The sequence below is a fragment of the Mauremys mutica genome, chromosome 3 (assembly GCF_020497125.1).
Source record: "Mauremys mutica isolate MM-2020 ecotype Southern chromosome 3, ASM2049712v1, whole genome shotgun sequence".
Classification (NCBI taxonomy): Eukaryota; Metazoa; Chordata; order Testudines; family Geoemydidae; genus Mauremys; species Mauremys mutica.
The window spans coordinates 97,607,147-97,626,663 of NC_059074.1; the positions used below are offsets into that span (position 1 = coordinate 97,607,147).

At 40.2% G+C, this 19,517-nt stretch overlaps 1 protein-coding gene across 20 annotated transcripts in view; it reads right to left on the minus strand.

Annotated features, from left to right (window-relative positions):
• PTPRK (protein tyrosine phosphatase receptor type K) overlaps positions 1 to 19,517 on the minus strand; it is a 576,479-nt gene that overhangs the window by 63,983 nt on the left and 492,979 nt on the right. The window lies entirely within an intron of this gene.

The window sequence follows — 19,517 nt, forward strand, 5'->3', positions numbered from 1 at the left end:
AGAATGCAACCCAGCTATTACATCCTTTCCAATTTTAGCAATCTGTTTACATTGTTGCAAGCCTTCTCCATCAGTGCCTAAAGGCCTACCTATCGTCTAGCATAATAATTCCTGTGTCTCAAATATCATCACCTTCTTCCATGATCCTACTCAGATCCCACACATTATTGAAGCTGTGGGAACTGAGGAACTGAAAATGAATCGGAGTTTAGCCCGTAGGCATTTTTAAAAATCTCACTATGGACCTATCTGCATCTTTAGGTGCCTCATTATCATTAAAAATCTGGCTCTGAGTGCTTGGCTACAGTTCATCTTACTAGATTGCTAGAAGATGCTGTTGCGGCCATTGCAAGGTTAAAAAGCATGCCTCTACTTCCACCTCCTGTCTGGCTTTCACCTATTCCTGCCTGTTCTTCCTCCTGTTCTCACTGAATAATAGAAAATGTAAGTCTGGAGGGGACCTCAAGAGGTCCATCATCCATGTGCTGAGGCAGGATTAAATATACCTGACAAGAGTAGCTAGGAAGAGGCACGGAGAAGGCATGAAAGAACAGGCAAAAGCAGATTCCTATGTATACATGCTAAGGCTTCAATAATGGGAGAATGGGATGAAAATGCACACCCCAGAGACCACAATGTGCACACGTGCTTTGGGGAGACGGCACCATTTTCCAGCATCTACTGAAGTCCTCTTGTTTCTCCTACCCCAGGAATCCTCACCTCATTTTTTCTTTGGAGCTCAAGGTGAGGGAGAGAAAGAGAAAGCACCTCAGGGTGACAGAGAGAGAGTGATTTAGGGTAAGAGAGGGGAGAGAAGTTTTGGGTTTAAAGAGGAGATGGGATGGGACTTAAAGAAGCAAGAGAAACTACAGAAGGGCAAAACAGAAAAAGGGAAAATAGCAAGGAAACCAAGACTGCCTGGAAAAGTTGCTATTTCTCTGCTCTCCTGTTGGACTTCATGCCTCCTGGACTGAAGACTGCGCAGGCATTTAAAGGGACAGGACATCACAGTATTTAAGTAGTTACCACGAGGGTGGTATTTAATTATTCTCTACCCTAACATAACATGTTCCACCTGAAGATCTCACAACTCCCTATAAATGTTAACTTGTGCCTCATAATACACATCTGACATACAGCAGTACAGTATCCCCAGTTAAAACAAAAATCATTAGGTGAGCGACCCAAGATCATACAAGAAGTTTGCAACAAAGCTGGGAGTATAACCCAGGTGTCATGACTCTCACAGTAAGGCCTTAAATACATGTAGTAAAAACATTGTTTTGTTGTTGCTGGCTTTTGTTTAAATTTTAGTTATCTTAATGCTTTGGTTTTCTCTCTTACAGTGCATCTGGCTGCTTTTATATGACAGGCCAATTGTTAGAAACACTAGAGGTAAGGATGCACCAAGTTTAGCAGCTTTAAAGAAGACATACTTATTCTCTCTCTTAAATGCACTTTTTTTTGCCACAACCGCTCTCTCTCTCATTCCCTCTGGATTTGTATTCAGGCAGTTAAAACTCTCAATTTGAATGACAGACATGAAAGGTAAAACAGCCCAGTTTACCACTACTTTTTACTATAGCAACAGAGCTTGAATGGATGAGGAATAAATGACACAGTGGTCTTTTCATATCCCCTCTTTTTTCCAATGCATTCTTTTTTCCCCTCTCCTTTTTAATTCGGCCCATTCACAGCGGATTAGCATAACATCTTTTTATGCTCTGAAGGGTTACAACTGTAATCGCTTCACCTCATCATTTTACTTAGAAATTCTGTCTCCAGAGGAGTAATTCGATTAGTCATAACAATCCAAGTTTCATCTAACCAAACAGAAAATTCATTATAATGCTGTGCTGGTGCATTAGCTTACTTTGAGTGGATGTGAAAAAAATATACAAAATCAGAGATGTGAATGGCTGGTCTGAAAGGAAGAAAACAATCCTTTCTAACAAAAGGCTGCCAACCAAGGATAAAGTAGCTAGTAGAAATCCTTACTCCCAATGGCACAGTTGTCTCAAGACTAGTAATGACCTATACATTGTAAAGCTCTTAGGTTTAAACAGGAGGAGGAAATTTTTGCCTGAGGAGGGCGAGAAGAGTTTGCCTTTGACTGGTACCGTAACAGTGAGAGGGGTCATATGTGCAAAGAAACATGTATGACAAAACTTGAGACTTGTATTGTTCTCTTTGCATAGGCTGAGGACTCAGCTATCAGGATCTTGTTTTACAGCATATACACACATATATATATATGTGTGTGTGTATTGGATTGTTGTGAGTAATCAAATTATTCCCCTGGAGATAGGATTTCTATATTTTTATATGATGTCTAGTCCTGATTGCCTATCATCACTTTCTAAAATAGTTTAAAGTAAACATCAAATGAACACATGCTGCAAAAGGGAAAATCTAGTAGCATTCCTAGCAAAAGACTGTAGAAGAGGATGATAATAATGAAAGAGAGAGAACCTTAATATCTCCAAAGACTTCCAGTTGTCCATATGCCCAGAAGCATAAATCTAAGAAAAGCTCTCCTGATTGCGGGACATAATGATAGCACTTGGGGCAGTAGCACAGATGCTACAGTTATGCTTTCAATTTAGAAGTAGAGCTTTCTCTTTCGTCCTCCCCTGGTAAAATGATTTAAGATGCCCAGATATAATGGGATGAAGTTGTAGAAGGCAGCATTTGTTATTTTAGAGGTTTAGGGGTATTAGGATCCAGCTGACAAATCTTTAGCTGTTAGAATGGCTTAGGACTGTTTTGAGCATTCTGAGCCCATAACTATCTTCTTGATTTTCATTTTTACAGATTTCTGAGGATTTTTGCACAGCATATGGATGGCACTAAGAGCATTAAGGATTTATATATTTGTATTATGATAAAAACCCACGAAGGCTGAAATATACACAAGGTTGTGTGTAATCCAGATTCTACTCATGGGCGAGTTTAACTGCAGGTGCACGCACGGTCTGAGATCATTAAAAGGAGAAAGAAAAAATATTATTTACATTAATCATACTAACTTCAGGCATCATGAAAGCAATCTTAAGGCATTCTCTAGGTTGGATTTACTCATCCCCACCACTAAAATTAATTCACTATGACTATCTTTGTCTGAATGTTTTTTAATTCAACATACAAATTGTCATTCACTCTTGTTTCTTTTCCAGCCACAAACTGCTTGGAGACCTTCTTCTGGTCAAACACCTTGTGCTTGGTTTCAACCTGTTCCTACCACCTTTACAAACATGTGCAGCTCTCAGAGGTGTAGACCTGTTAGTTTGTATTTGCAAAAACAACGAGGAGTCCTCGTGGCACCTTAGAGACTAACAAATATTTGGGCATAAGCTTTCATGGGCTAGAACCAGGGGCAGTGCTAGACATTTAGCCACCCTAAGCAGGGCGGCATGCCGCGGGAGGCGCTCTGCTGGTCGCCAGTCCCGCGGCTCCGGTGGATCTCCCGCAGGCATGCCTGCGGAGGGTTCGCTGGTCCCGCGGCTCCACCGAAGCCGCACGGGACCAGCGGGCCCTCCGCAGGCATGCCTGCGGGAGGTCCACCGGAGCCGCCCTCCCGGTGACCAGCAGAGCGCCCCCGCACGGCTTGGCGTGCTGGGGTCTGGAGCCGCCCCTGGCTAGAACCCACTTCATCAGATGCATGGAGTGGAAAATACAGGAACAGGTATAAATACATAAAAAGATGTGAGTTGCCTTACCAAGCGTGAGGTCAGTCAAATGAAATAATTCAATTAACAGCAGGATACCAAGGGAGGAAAAATAACTTTTGAAGTGGAAAAAAATTCAGTGGAAAAAATGGCAGTCAAACCCCTTGCCCTGAGCCCCCTGCCGCACCCCTCCTGCACCCCAACCCACTGCCCTGAGTCCCTTGCCGCACCCTGCACCCCGACTCCCTACTACACCCCTCCTGCACCCCAACCCACTGCCCTGAGCCCCCTGCCACACCCCGACCCCCTGCCATACCCCACACCCTGACCCCTTGCCCTAAGCCTCCTGCCACACCCCGAACTCCTCTTGCATCCCAACCCCCTTCCCTGAGCCGCCTGCCGCACCCTGCACCTGACCCCTTGCCGCATCTCTCACCCCACCTGCACCCCACACCGCAACCCACTCCCCTGAGCCCCCTGCAGCACCCTGCACCTGACCCCGTGCCCTGAACCCCCTACCACATCCTGCACCCCTCCTGCACCCCACACTCCAACCCACTGCCCTGACCCCCTGCCATATCCCTCCTGCACCCCACACCCCAACTCCCTGCTGCACCCCTCATTCGTCCTGCACCCCATACCTCCCAGCCTTGAGCCCCTGCCACACCCCACCTGCACCCCATGGGGGCAGGGAGGGGGTAGAGTTGGGGTGGGGATTTCGGGGATGGGGTTGGAATGGGGGCAGGGAAGGGGTGAGAAGGGGCAGGGCCTCATGGAAGGGATGGAGTGGGGGCAGGGCCGAAGGTGGCGGGGTGGGAGGTGTCAGTAATGCGGCCCTCGGGCCAATGTACTAGTCCTCATGTGGCTCTCATGGTCGTTTGAGACCCCGATGTAATCCTTAGCTCACTCCGCCCGGGGCGGGGGGGGGGGGAGGGAGGGGAAGGGAGAGACAGAAGCTATGTTCCCTGGGGAGATATCCTTTTTTGAAATACCTGGTAGCCTCTCTCTCTTCCCACCAGTTTGCACTTCTTTCCTGTGCCTTTTCCAACTCTGAAGTAATGAGCTAATTAGTCCTTTGGGCTCTCCATAGCCCATCCCAATCCACCAATTAGGTACAGCTCTTCCCAATAAAGACTACTCCAGTGCAACTACTTGTTGTAGTTGCATTGAACACAGTGCTACATCAGCTTCTGCTTCCCAGAACTCTGTCACATGGTTTTTGTACTCACCTCCCTTTATCATAATTCTGACACTTGCACTTGTATAGTTTGTTTTGTCTGAGCAGGGCCGGCTCCAGGCACCAGCTCAAGCAGCAGGTGCTTGGGGCGGCCAATACCAAGGGGCGGAACTCTGGCCGCTATTGGGGCAGCACGTCCAGGTCTTGGGCGGCGGGTCTCTCAGTCCCTCTTGGAGTGAAGGACCTGCCCCTGAAGAGGGGAGAGGCGTGATCACGCTGCCATGGCTTTTTTTTGCCGCTTGGGGCGGCAGAAAACCTGGAGCTAGCCCTGTGTCTGAGGTATCTATAATATCTCTATGATAGCACCTTTCAACCCTATGTTGGAGGAAGCATCTCTAGAGGTTTTGTTCCAGATTCATTTCGCCATGTGTCTACCTCTAGCATAACAAATGCTGCTTTCTACAACTCATCCCCATAGAATTTATTTTTAGCCACATTTTAAAAATGGGAAAACTGAGCAGATGAAAGGCCAGACTTTAAGAAAGGCAGGCAGGCCGGCCTCAGGACAGTGCACAAATGTTAACAGCTAATTATTTTTGTAAGCAAATACTTAGTATGTACATGCAGCTGCAATAATAGTACTCACTATGTACGTGCAAATGCCTGTGCATTTTCCCTGTATTCTTCAGGACCTTTTACAAGATTTTAGCCCTAAATGAGCTGTCGAACAGCAAGGTAGAAGTTCATGTCAGAGTCCGGAGAGAACTCAGGGGTTTGTGACTTATGCTCAGAACAAGTCTCTTATGAAACAGAATTACATTTTGCACCTTCAAATCCCTACCACTACTTGATTTGTCAGGTGCTTGTGGAAAATAAAGTGAGAATATTAGCTATATTGTGAGTGCACTGTCAAATTAACAAGCTATTTGGTTCACAGAAAAAAATGGTGATCTACTGTGCAAATAACTCAGGAATAATTAGAAGAATGATATAGACCACAATGGAAGCAAGACCTATTTATTTAGTAAAGAACTCCCATCAGAAAACTTGAAAAAGACTATGTTTAAAGTGGACAATGTTCAAAAACATCCACAAAGAACACAATGCTTTTGGGAAAGACAGTGAGAGAAATGTCACAACAAAACATGAAAGTGTGCATTAATATTTTATATTTCCCATGGAAAAACAGCAACATGCCTTCAAAGATGTTTAACCAAGTTGAAAATAAGTTGCAGAAATGTTCACATCACAGGCTAAATTCTATCTGACTTTTGTTTACATGATGATTTGATGGCTGCATTTTCCAGTGTTGATTATGATTATATCTTGTTTTTCTCACTTTGCTGTAAAACATCGTTAGGCATCCAGTAAGGAGATAAAGAGCATATGGTTTTCAAAATTAGTGCTATGGTGAGGTAAGTAAAACTTCTAACTGACGACACAGTTGTTAGTTTAAAAAAATCATTTTACAAGAAAATGACCAAGTTCAAAGTTAATGCAAAGAGAAATTTCTGATGTATGCATAGTCTATATTTTAGTGATCTGTCACTCTCGTTTCTATCTCAAAATTATTACATGTAATTTGATAGTTAAAAATCTTCTGCAAGTAGAATTCAAGATATTGTAAGTTGGTTCTAACTACTCTAATGGCCAGTAAATATCAAAGAAAAAGACTAGGCGTTGAGAAGAAAAAAAGTAAGGGACTTCTGGGCAACCTATCACTTGAGGAAGAAAAGGTATAGCACATTTAAACGGCATAACACATAAGAACATAGTACTATATTATAGTGAGAGAGGGTGCTGGGCAAGAACTGTGACGCAGTCCTCTGTCATGCCAGCTCCCATTAATGGAAGTAAATTGGAGCTGGCTAGAGAAAACCTGCACCTAATTGGTGAATGGGAGACAGCTGCCCACCCTATTAGCCTGGGGTTATATAAAAGGCTGGGAGGAAGGAAACTGGGAGGGGAAGCGAGGGAGTGGAAGCAGAGCAATAGTTCTTCCCTCCTGACACTAGAACCCATGCTGCGTATGGTGAAAGGTGGTGGGAGCACAATCTGTAAACAAACAGTACCAGTGGTTACTGAATCCCAGGGTCTCCGAGTGACTTTGTCAGCACAGCAGGGGCAGCAGCCAACAGGGCCTTGCAGCACCCTGCTACACACAGGTACCACCTAGCCAAGCGTATTGGTAATGGCAAAAGTCTTTCACCTCTAGGATGTTAGTTTGAATCAAAACCAGTTCTACAGAGACAAAAAGTTATGACCATCTAATGGCCATTCAATGATTTATGTAGAAAATATGCACTTCAATTAATTTTCTAGTGGGTGTCTCAGAAAATACCATCACAACTGGCAGTAATTGACACCTGTGATGGAATAAGGTTCCTCTTATGCTGGTAAACAGAGAAAAATCAGGTGCCAGGATAATCATCTTCTGAATACCCCCAAATCACTAATTTTTACTATTTTATTTTTAACAATAAAGGAAACTTACATAATAAACTGTCCATTAAGATACAGAACCACTGATAAGAGCAATTGAAGAATAAAGTTATTATTGGATTACTTGTTACATTAACTACTCAAAATAAAAGAGACTGGATATTTCGTCATAAAAATTCTTCATCCTTATGTGGTCCACAGAGACAATGATGCTACATTTTCCCTTGATATAGTAGAAAGGGGGAAGCTGGCAGGACATTCTCCACAAGGACTCTGGGACTCTGGAATTTCCTCCTGACCCTAGTCCAAAATAGCCTAGATCTACTGACTTTCAGGGTAGACTCCAGTGCCTATTTGTTTTGCTTTAATGAGTGGTAGGTGGGCTATTGGCCAATGTATGACGGTGGTAAATGTGCTGCTACTTGGTAGAAAGGTGAGCTGATGGAACGGCATTTTGTTTTTAGAATTTTAAATAATTGGCTGTATGCTCTGAGTCTGTGTATGGACGCTCCTTAATTATTCTAAATCCTGAGAAAAACAAATAAATAAGATAGCACAGTTCTCTCTTTCTAGAGGATGCTCAGTGTTTTCGAGTTCTATCCAAAATTCAGCGCAGATACCTTTATCCTAACACTGGTTTGAAAGGATAATGGATCAATAACAGAGTACAACATACTAAACTTACATACAAGATCCTGGTTCCTGACCAACAGTGAAGCTACCAGGGACTTATAAAATGAAATGCCTGTGTCCTAGGAAAGAGGAGAATTGTTTGTAACCTATGAACAACAATCCACATACATGTATGTGTTTGTTGTTTTTAAGGCAAATCAAAGAGTTTAATTTAATCAAACTCATATCTACAGCAGTTCTCTGCACTGGCTTCTCAAAATACATTAAAACAGGATTTATACTTCCAGGAAAACATTAGATTTTTTTTAGCTTGCTCTACTCCAGTGCTTTGACAAAACTACAATAAAGCCCAGAGCTTCTAAAATGTTCTGTTTGGATCCCTTGTCTAGATCCACCCCATCTTCAGCAATGGAATTGTAACAGGTTGAAAACATTTGTTACTCTACAACTGTATATACAAATGTGTTTAGCTTTTTGAGCTTATAAGAAAACTTCAATTAACCATAACCACAGTGCATTTGAAATTTACTTATTTAAATAACACCATTTCATCTGGCTAAAGAATGCGTCTCTCCAGAGATCATTCACAGCAAACAAGTAACCCTCCATAATGGCAACCAGATAACCAGCTCTCATGATCGGGACATACACATTTCTTATCCTAAGAGAATCAATTTGCCATCTCATTATCACCAAATTCCCAGCCACTTTTATGCAGTGAATGTGGTGGCATTCATTTACAAGGCAAAATGAGAACTCTCTATTTTATAACTACATTCTGCCTGCTGCAATAATGATCAATCATCTGCTCAAATCTGGGGTGAAGTCCCAGAGGACTGGAGAAGGGCAAACATATCTTTAAAGATGGGAAACAAAGAGGGCCTGGGAAAATTATATATCAGTCAGCCTAATTTCGATCCCTGGAAAGATACTGGAACAAATTATCAAACAATCAATTTGTAAGCATCTACAGGATAATAGGGTTATAAGTAATGGCGAACATAAATTTGTGAAGAACAAATCACTCCAAACCAGCTTAATTTCCTTCTTTGACAGGGTTACTGACCTAGTGGATAGGTCTAGCACTATTCAATATTTTCATTAGTGACTTGGATAATGGTGTGGAAAGTATGCTTCTAAAATCTGTGAATGACACCAAGCTGGGAGGGGATGCTAGCATTTTGGAATACAGGATTAGAATTCAAAACAATTGTGAGAAATTGGAGAACTGGTTTGAAATCAATAAGATGAAATTCAATAATGATAAATGCAAAATACTACACTTAGGAAGGAAAAATCAAATGCACAAACATAAAATAGGAAATCACTGATGAAGCGAGGCACGAGTACTGCAGAAAAGGATTTGGATCATAAATTGAATATGAATCAACAATGCGATGCAGCTGCAAAAAATCTGCTAATATTATTCTCTTTAACAGGAGGGTGATATGTAAGTAACAGGAAGTAATTGTCCCACTCTACTTGGCACTGGGGAGGCCTCAGCTGGAGTACTGGTCCCAGTTCAGGGTGCCACGCTTTAAAAAAAAATTTACAAAAATGATAAAAGGTTCAGAAAACCTGAACTATGAGGAATGATTAAAAATACTGGGCATGTTTAGTCTTGAGAAAAGAAGACTGGGGAAAGCGGGGCAGAACCTGGTGACAGTCTTCCATGTCCACTGAAGGTAGGACAAGAAGTAATGGGCTTAATCTGCAGCAAAGAAGAGTTAGATTAGATATTAGGGGATACTTTAATTATAAGGATAGTCAGGCATTGGAACAGTCTAAGGGAGGCTGTAGAATCCCTTTCCTTGGAGGTTTTCAACAACTGTTTAGACAAACACCTTTCTGAGATGATTTAGATTTTCGGAGTCACCCTCAGTGCAGGAGGCTGGACTAGTTGATTTCTTGAGGTCCCTTCCAGCCTTACATTTTGATGACCTTCAACCATAGGATTGTGAGGGACTGAAAGTTCGAAGGTTAGCAACAGCAAAAAAAGACTTTCATGTCTAGGTCTCTGTTTCAGCTGTTAGATCCAACCCAGGTAGTTAAATATCTGATGGGTGTTATATGGTCTTGTCAGATGCATTTCCTAGTGGACAAGAGTCGATAAGAACAATGAATGATCACAACTGGCACCCATGCTGGCAGTTTCCACAGAAGAGTGAGGAAGAGAGTGAAGAATGAACTGAACTGTGACACACACAGATTATCCTTCCAGGTGAGGGTTGAGACATATTGGTAGGGTGGAGATGCCTGGACCATCACTGCCTGTGCTTGACCTGTTTTGTAGATAAGGGACTCCCGTCTTCAGGGCTCTCAATCCAATACATTTCACAAGCACTTCAAAATTTAGCAAACAGTTGTAATACTCTCCAGTGGCAGCGGGGAGGCAAAGTTATGAAGGATTAAGATGTGAAATTCTGTCTCCTGGGTAGCATGGTGATCAAGCAGCTGCAAACAGACGGGGAACTAGCCAGCAGCCTTTCTAAATCTTGGAGAACTGTCAAACTCTAATCCAGTCAGTATTAGATCTTTATCAAGGACAGAAAGTGAGAGACGCTAAAGAACTAAGTTAGATAACTAAACAGAGAATTTCTTCATATCTACAAAATAATGGTAACGTCTTGAAGTACAAGTGTTTCTAGGGTTCATCAAACTCCCATGGAATGCAATCTGCTCACTTTAAAACAGGCAGAATATTCAGGTTTCACAAAAACTGAGGAATTATGAAACACAGGCTTAGTCTGAGGTTTGCTCAACAGAGGCCTTGTCTATGCTACACAATTAAGTCAACCTATGTGAGGTCAACGTACAGCCACTGCAGTAACTACTGTGGCTTTTCATGTCCACACTACCCTCCTTCTTCTGGTGGTGCATGTCCTCACCCAGAGCACTTCACCGACTTAAGTGGGGCAGTGTGGGGGAATGACAGCCCGAACTATGAACCCCGCTGCTGGGCGCTGACAGCTTGGTGCCGAGTGCTGACAGAAGCTGTGAGCTCCGCATGAAGCCTACAGCCTGTGCTGTGATCGCCTGGTAGCAGAGTTCCACACAGAGCCCACAGCCCAGGCTGTCAATGCCTGTCAGCAGGGCTCAAAACTGTGAGCTCCGCATGGTACTGACATGCGATATAAGTAATGCAGTGTCTACACAGAGATTGCATAGCCCTACCTACACGAACCTACATGCTTCATGGAGGTGGAGTTATTAGGTCAGTGTAGTGGGGGACTTATATCCACGGGAGCAACCCTGTAGTGTAGACACTTACAGAGTTAGGTCGACAAAAGCTGCCTTCCGCCAACCTAAGTGTAGACCAGGCCTAAATGTTTGCTAATGTAATCAATCAGGCAAACAATTAAACACCAAACATACATAAAAGGTGTACATTTTTTAAAATGCTGTGGTCAGCATATACCCTTATGAAACAACTACCTAATATACTTTTAAAATGCCACAGGAATTAATCATAGACATTTTTTCAAGATGGAACAAATGGCAGCCATTTCACAATCATGGCCCTAACCAGTAGGAAATTCCTATGTCAAAGATTACTGGAAAATAGTCAGAGATAAAGTAGCTAATAATGTGTTTTTTCTGTCATTGCTCAGTGTTAAGGGATACAAATGAAAAATCTGTATTCTAGGCAGACCGTACCTCATGGTTTATGTCTCCCTTAAGTCTCTCAGCACTTTGGAATACCATATTTTGAAAGTGAGATATGGACAAGGGTGCAAAGAGGGTAGGGATGTAAGAAAAAAAAAGAAAGGCAAGGAATGCTGAAAGAAAATGAGCGGGAGTAAAGGAAGGGAATTAAACGAGAAAGATGAGGAAACAGAAGACGTCAGATATTTTATTTTTTTTACCACTTTTCACAAGTACTAGCAAATAGCAATACTGAAACAAAAGATCAGTTTAGTAGTATGTCTACAATAACGGAATCAAATGCTATCTATCACACTGAAAAGTCGGAAGCTAGGAAGCTCTGGTACTTTTTGTAATGTCTAAATTCTTACATTTATGACTTTGTATCCACCTCTGTTGACCCCAATGGAAGTAGCACATTCAGTGCCCAGTCTGATCCATGCTAGAAAATCCTCATTTCTGCTGTCATAGGTATAGTATTTTAAACAACTTAATGTAGCTTCCTTCCTGTCATGGTGGGCCCAGACCCAGAACTAAAGTTAATCAAACCTTCATCCTAAAGCGATCATTTTTTTCCTACAACCACCAAAATCTCCATTGTCCCCGCCCCCTCCGTACTGCTTATACAGTCACCACTGCAAGTAGCTTCTCTTAAAGCAATAGAGAAATTAGTCACTCAGTTAAAGCCACGTGTGTTACAATCACAAAGTCCTGTAGGACCCAGCCAAAACACAATACCAAAATGTTGCTACATTTCTCTGAGTAGCAAAAAACCCCAAAAGTTCATTCTTTAACTCCAGAACTCCTATGTAGACCACTGTCAATGTTCAGGACAACATAATATGGTGTCGTAGTGTTACTTTTATTTATTCTTATTCTCTGATTCTGGTAAAGCACCTAAGAATGTGAAAATGTTATAAGCAGATAGAAAATGTGAAACACTGCCTAACAATTTGTTTAAAAAAACATTTGAAAATAAAGGAAAGCTAATATTGATATTTGGACTCAAAATACAGTAATCCATAATGTATAGGGGTTGATTTTTTAAAAATACATTGAAGTAAGCATTAGGATTGTGCTTCAAAAGTTTAATATGTACAAACTCAAATCAAGTTTAGTATTGGAATTTGTGTCTCTGCAAGATGCAGTTGACTAGGCATCTGGTTTAAAAATAAAATTTCCCTGAGAAAGTTATTGGATTCACTCAAAATGCAATCTGATTTACCCAAAAGCAGTAAACGGGGGTTCTGCTTAAAAATGCAATAATAAATCCCACATTTTCTGAACACTGGGAGAAGGGACAAAAAACCTGGAATTACTTCTGCTTATAACCATTCCAGAACACAATGCACTCAGTGCTCTCTGGCAACATTAAACAGCTCATCTTCAGTTGATGGACAGTTTTATAAAGGGGATTAGAGATAGGAACAAATCTAATGCAGAGTGTAATCTTCACCACAGTACCATGCAAGGTGATTTCTGGCTCTTGCTCTTCATTGCTTGTGATTATATGATGTATAAATCAGAGTAATTTGATTTCACATTGCTCACCTCAGGGAATACTTCAAGTATCAAAGGAATTAGGTAATTTAGAGTTTACTGTTGACATTCCTCAAAGGAATCCTTGAGTTGCGAAGACCAGCATGTAATGAACAAGTAGCAAACACAGCTCGCCCATCAGCATTCCTAAAATTAAATGTGTGGCAAATATTCCCTCTGAAATCAATTTGAATAAAGTAGTGTTATTTATGCCTATCAGACAGGTTCAGATGCCTAGGCCATTTAATGAACTCCACAGTTACTGGGATCAATGAAATAAAAATCCCTTACTCAGATCAGTATTTGGAAAGCTGGTAGATCCCAAGATATTCATATCAATCTCATTTACATGAACATGAGTAGACTACAGATCTTGCATCTGGAACTCATAAAATGCTTCTGAGTAGTGGCTCTTGTTTGAATTACAATTACTGCTATTTCATACTGGTCCATTCAACTAGGTGGATCATATATTTCTTGTTAAAATAATTTTAATTATGGTTTACTGGTATGATCTTAAATCTGAACAGGGAAAATCCAAGATGGTGGCATTCTGAAATTCCATTTCCTCCTCTGGATGGCTCAACAGCTCAATAAAACTTGCCCCTGCATGAGATTAAAAAATATCACGCAAAACTGCTTGAAATGACAAAGCTTAAGGTGATCTCCTTTTGTTCTCAAACCTTTTGAATGACGTTAGGGAATGTTTAAATGTTTTCTACTATTAGACATTGCATGAACACAATGGTGCCTCCCCCCCAAACATTATAGGAGCACTGATGTAAAAATAACTAAGCCAGTGTGAAGAACTGGATGTTTAAACAGGGGGTTATTGAGTAGAAGTAGGGAGGTTATATTACTTCTGGATTTGGCACTTCTGCCACCACTACTGGAATACAATTCAAGTAGGATTGTGACACAAGAACGATTAAAAGACTGGAAAACCTGCCCTACAGTGAGAGACTAAAGAAGCTTGATATTGTTTAACATAACCAAGGAGAAGACTGAAGGGTAACTTGATCAGTGTCTGTAAGTATCTACATGGGGATCAATAATTTGATAATCTAGCAGACAATCAAACTAGCAGTCAAAAGTATAACAAAATCCAATTGCTGGAAGTTAAAACAAGACAAATTCAGACTACAAATAAGCATGAAATTTTAACAGACATGGTAACTGACCATTGGAACAACTTACTAAGAATTGTGGTGGATTCTCTATCACTCGCAATTTTTAAATCAAGATTGTATTTTTTAAAAATATGCTCTAGTTCAAACAGGAATTAATTCAGGGAAATTCTATGGCCTATGTTATAAAGGAGGTCAGACTAGATGATCACAATGGTCCCATCTGGCTTTGGAATCTATTATATATGCATGTAGCTTCAATATCAGAAAGCTTCAGAAATTTGAGAATTAATCAGTAACTCAGAAGCATCTTTCAATTTTCTAATAAAAAAACCTCTACCCTCTCCCTCTTGATGCAAAGCATCCTTCAGTACTTTTATTTACTGCTACAAGAAGCGTTTCAAGTCGTACAAATTTTCATTTAAGATCAGAAATACCATCAGTCACAATTTTAAGGATACAACTGCAGTGTATTCACATTAATAGCCTCTAAGGATCCAAAGCACACTGAAATCAGTGGAAGGAGTCCCACTGACTTCAGTGGTCTTTGGATCGAGACCCAGTTGCAGCGGGAATGAATTCAGCATAACAACTTTTAGACACAGTGGACCAAATGCACACTTACAGCTCCAATGTTCCACCCAGACTTCATTTCTAAAAACAGATTAAAACGTAATTTTCTGTTATTTTTGAATTATTTCCAGGCATGTGTTATTTCAAAAAGAATTTTCTCCTATCTGCACAAAGTGAACACACACACAGATGAAGGGATCAGATAATGTCGCCTCTACTAGCAACACAAACTGAAATTGAAAGGCAATATTTTGGGGGTTAGAGTTCCTTTTTAAAAAAAAATGAATGCTGAACTGTATTTATTCTTGGGACTGGACTACCAGTCCCACCACTTACACACTTCTTATTTCTTGACATAGTTGCTTTATCCTAATTTAATTTTGTGATTTTTCCCTATTTGTATAATACTTACAAGCTAGACAAAATACCAGTATTAGTGTCAAACTTGGCATCCTGATAACTAACGATCAACCTGTAACATACTGCCTAATCCATTTTCTGGCTATTGGCAGTTAGTTGTCCCATTTGTCTTCTTAAATGTCTATTTACATGCTAAATTATTTCAAGTATCATTCTTCTCCAGCTCTTTTAATAGGAGTCTTCCTTTGCGGCCGACACTATTTACAATGGTAAAATGAAATGCCATCACACAGCATGCTGGTGAAAGTTCACTTCAAATTTTTGCACATTCATACTTCAAAATGTATGGAAATCTAAAATATGACTGATCAGTAATAATATACTGCTTAGTTTTAAGTGGCCTTGGCTGATTCTGCAGCTGAGGTATGTACACTCAATCATCCTTTATTCATCCATTTGTCAATATTTTGGTTAAGCAGATTCAAGGATCATTTATTCCTTATAATTTATACAGTGATAAGTATGTTCAGTACTGTGTAACAGTTGAACTTTGCCCCCAAAATTAATTTTGGTAACTTGCTCATTCTCTTTTACAAATTACATGCAGAACTTGCTGATGTTAAATGTACATTGTAACACACATTCTTCTCTCTCTTCCATTTCCTAATCAAGAAAACTATTCCCTCATATCCTGAAAAATTTACATTGCAGCTAAGGAAGTTACAAGACTGTCTTTTTTTTTTTTCCTGGTTAGTGACTTGGTAGGGAGTTGTAAGACCAAAACTGGAGATTGTGTGTATATTACTACCCAGAAACTACTGACAACTACTATGACCGAGAACTCTTTTCCTTGTGAGTGAGGTTGACAAGGCATGCAGTGAGGTCATGGTCACAATGTCAGAGTCCCTATGTAATTCAAGACGTTCATCTTACATATTTCCAATACTGCAACCAGTAAATAACCCACTCATCTTATCCTAACACTTTTTTCAAGCTATACCAAAGGTAGTGTGGTGCTTTAGAGGTAACTAGGCAACATCTTGTAGAGGAATTCATGCTCCAATCACCTCATTTTTTTATGTAGGAAATGTAAGATGATGTGTCCAAAATATTTTCTGAGTATAGGAAAACGAAGACACTTCAGTTTGAATTCAAGGACCCTTATTAGTTTGTTATCAATACAGAAAACGATTTCATCAATGGTTACAGGAATGGTGCATCACTGGAAACCCTTTGAACAAAATTCATGGCATGCAACATATTAATATGAATCACATTATGCGCAAGCAAAAAAATTAGTCACTAGAATAAATTCCACTAAGAAAGTTAAATTAAAAATTAAATTTTTCAGGGATATGCACTTCTTCAAACAACAGAGTACAACATAGCTAGCATTACGAAGCCATATTTCTCCCATCTCTATATTGTAGAACAACAGTGTGTAAAGTACAGCTGTAAACTGACAGATCACATAGTCTATAAGGCAAAACAGGAAGATTAGTTTCAACCAGTCCTTTGAATTAGCTAACAGACTGCATTCACTGCATTTCAGAAACATTGCTTTAAACCCTGAACTTTAAGTAGGTGAAATGTTCCTTGATTTTATATGGATATTTTTAAGTCATTAAAAAAAACAAAAAAAACATTTCACAAAGTTCAACAGTAAGGCCCAATTTGACTGGCTACCTGCAGGTTCCTTAAAGTCACAAGAGATAGCACTAAGAGCTGCACTAACCTTTGTAACAAAATCTAGTTCAAATTTACTGAATTCACAGTGGATGCACTGGTTCTATTGGCAACATACTGGGTACCGTGAAACAGTTCTGATTTCCCTGTGAATATTCATTTCAGTGAAAGAAAATACTTTAGTTGGAAAAGTTGAATATGCATCTCTGGGGGCTATGAGCTAAAACAAACCAAGTTATTCACCCATATGTTAAAGACAGTCTGATATATTAACAAATTTAAAATATATATATATACACATTTTATGATATTTTAAGTGTGAAAGTATTTTCCTCTCAAGGACCTCTAACTATATCATTGATTTTACCCTAGATAGCATGGCAGAAGTTTAAACTGATGGAAAATATGTTACTTTTAGTTGCACTTTCAGTGGGTATAGTGCTGACATCGCTGGCAATACTGGTGCTCCAGGAGGACTTGATTTATGGTTATGCAGCCAATAATCAGACTAGGGAGCCACACACTCATTGGATTTTTATTACAGGAGAGAAGGTCACACAAGCAGCCACCTGATGGGAATCTTGCTGTGGTGCATGTTGCTGTGAGATCAACTGACAGGGGATGGTAAAGTAGACAGCAACCTTCCATATCACTTCCCCTACGCAATCCCCCAATAGAGTCAATTCCACATTGTGTTAGAACAGCCGTAGTGATATATTATGAAAGAGACTGTTTACCCCCTCTAACACTTCCTGAAATTTTCTAGGATACTTCAGAACCTTTTAAAGAACTCCCCATGCCTAAATCACAGCAATATATGCATATTGATACATAAATATTTGTTCATGATAATTTATTTCAGTTCAAACATTTAATTTTCTAAGGTAAACAAAAGAAAGCTAACACTGATTTATTTTTTGCAGAAGACTTAGCTCATCATTTAACTTCCCTACTTTTATTATCTTAATTCATTTGAAGAAAATATTATACTAATTTGTCTTGAGAAGTACGTGTTCCTTTCTATGTTCTGGAGAAAACATTTTGTGGATACTACATAATAGGAGGTAAACACACCACCAGCTTTTAACTGAACCAATCATTGAAGTGATAGAAAAATGCTACTGTAAATTGAACCTGCCCATTTGTTCAGATCCAAAGTTGATTTAATGTTATATATCACTGTGTGATGCAAACTGGGTCAGATCAAAGGTCTCTCTTGCCCAGTATCCTGTCTTCCGACAGTGGCCAGTGCCAGGTGCCCCAGAGGGAATGAACAGAACAGATAATCATCAAGTGATCCATCCCCTGTCTCTCATTCCCAGCTTCTGGCAAACAGAGGGTAGGGACACCATTCCTGGGCATCCTGGCTAATAGCCATTGATGGACCTATCCTCCATGAATTTGTCCAGTTCTTTTTTAAACCTTGTTATAGTCTTGGCCTTCACAACATCCTCTTGCAAAGAGTTCCACAGATTGACTGTACTCTGCATGAAGAAATACTGCCTTTTTGTTTGTTTTAAACCTGCTGCCTACTAATTTCATTTGGTGACCCCTAGTTCTTGTGTCATGCAAAGGAATAAATAACACTTTAATTGACATTCGCCACACCAGACCTCTATCATATCCCCCCTTAGTTGTCTCTCTTCCAAGCTGAAAAGTCCCAGGCTTATTAATCTCTCCTCATATGGAAGCCGTTCCATAAGCCTAATAATTTTTGTTGTCCTTTTCTGAACCTTTTCCAATTCCAGTATATCGTTTTTGAGATGGGGTGACGACATCTGCATGCAGTATTCAAGATGTGGATGTACCATGGATTTATATAGAGGCAATATGGTATTTTCTGTCTTATCATCTATCCTTTTCTTAAGGATTCCAAATATTCTGTTTGCTTTTTGACTGATGCTGCACACTGAGTGGATGTTTTCAGAGAACTATCCACGATGACTCCAAGATCTCTTTCTTGAGTGGTAACAGCTAATTTAGACCCATCATTTTATATGTATAATTGGGATTATTTTTTTCCAATGTGCATTACTTTGCATTTATCAACACTGAGTAACACTAGGCTTCCAAGGAGTTCTGTTCCAGCATTCGGAATCCTTTATTGTTTACGCTGCTAGAATCTAGCAAACCACTCTCCCTGCTGTTGACACAATCAAGTAACTCTGAAATGAGTGGTTATAAATACAGTCAGAGCAGGAGATACTAATGATGTACTCTAAATCCTCATTTGAAGATGAAATAATTTCTTGAATGGGCACTGTGTGATTACGCTGCCATGTGTGGGGTCAATATGATGGACTCTGGCAGCTCTCAACTCAATCTCATACTTGGCTATCACTTGATATTAAAAAAATTAAAGCCTTCATCAAATCAACCCTCCGCCAAGACTATCCACAAGTCACTGAGCTCTTATTTATGTATATTTCCTAGCATCTCTCAATTTGAATTAAAAAACCACACCCAGCTCTCCAGTATCTGTCAGCATGACAGATTTAAACAAGTGTACTTTCAACTTTTGAGCCCATGCTGACTAGCTTCTTCCAGTTCTCCAGCTGTTCACAAGGACAAGACCCTGGAGAATACAAACTACTGAAAAGAGCTTTACTTATTTTGTCTAAATTCTGCTTACTCCTGGAACAGTATTCTCCTGGTGAAACACCAAAA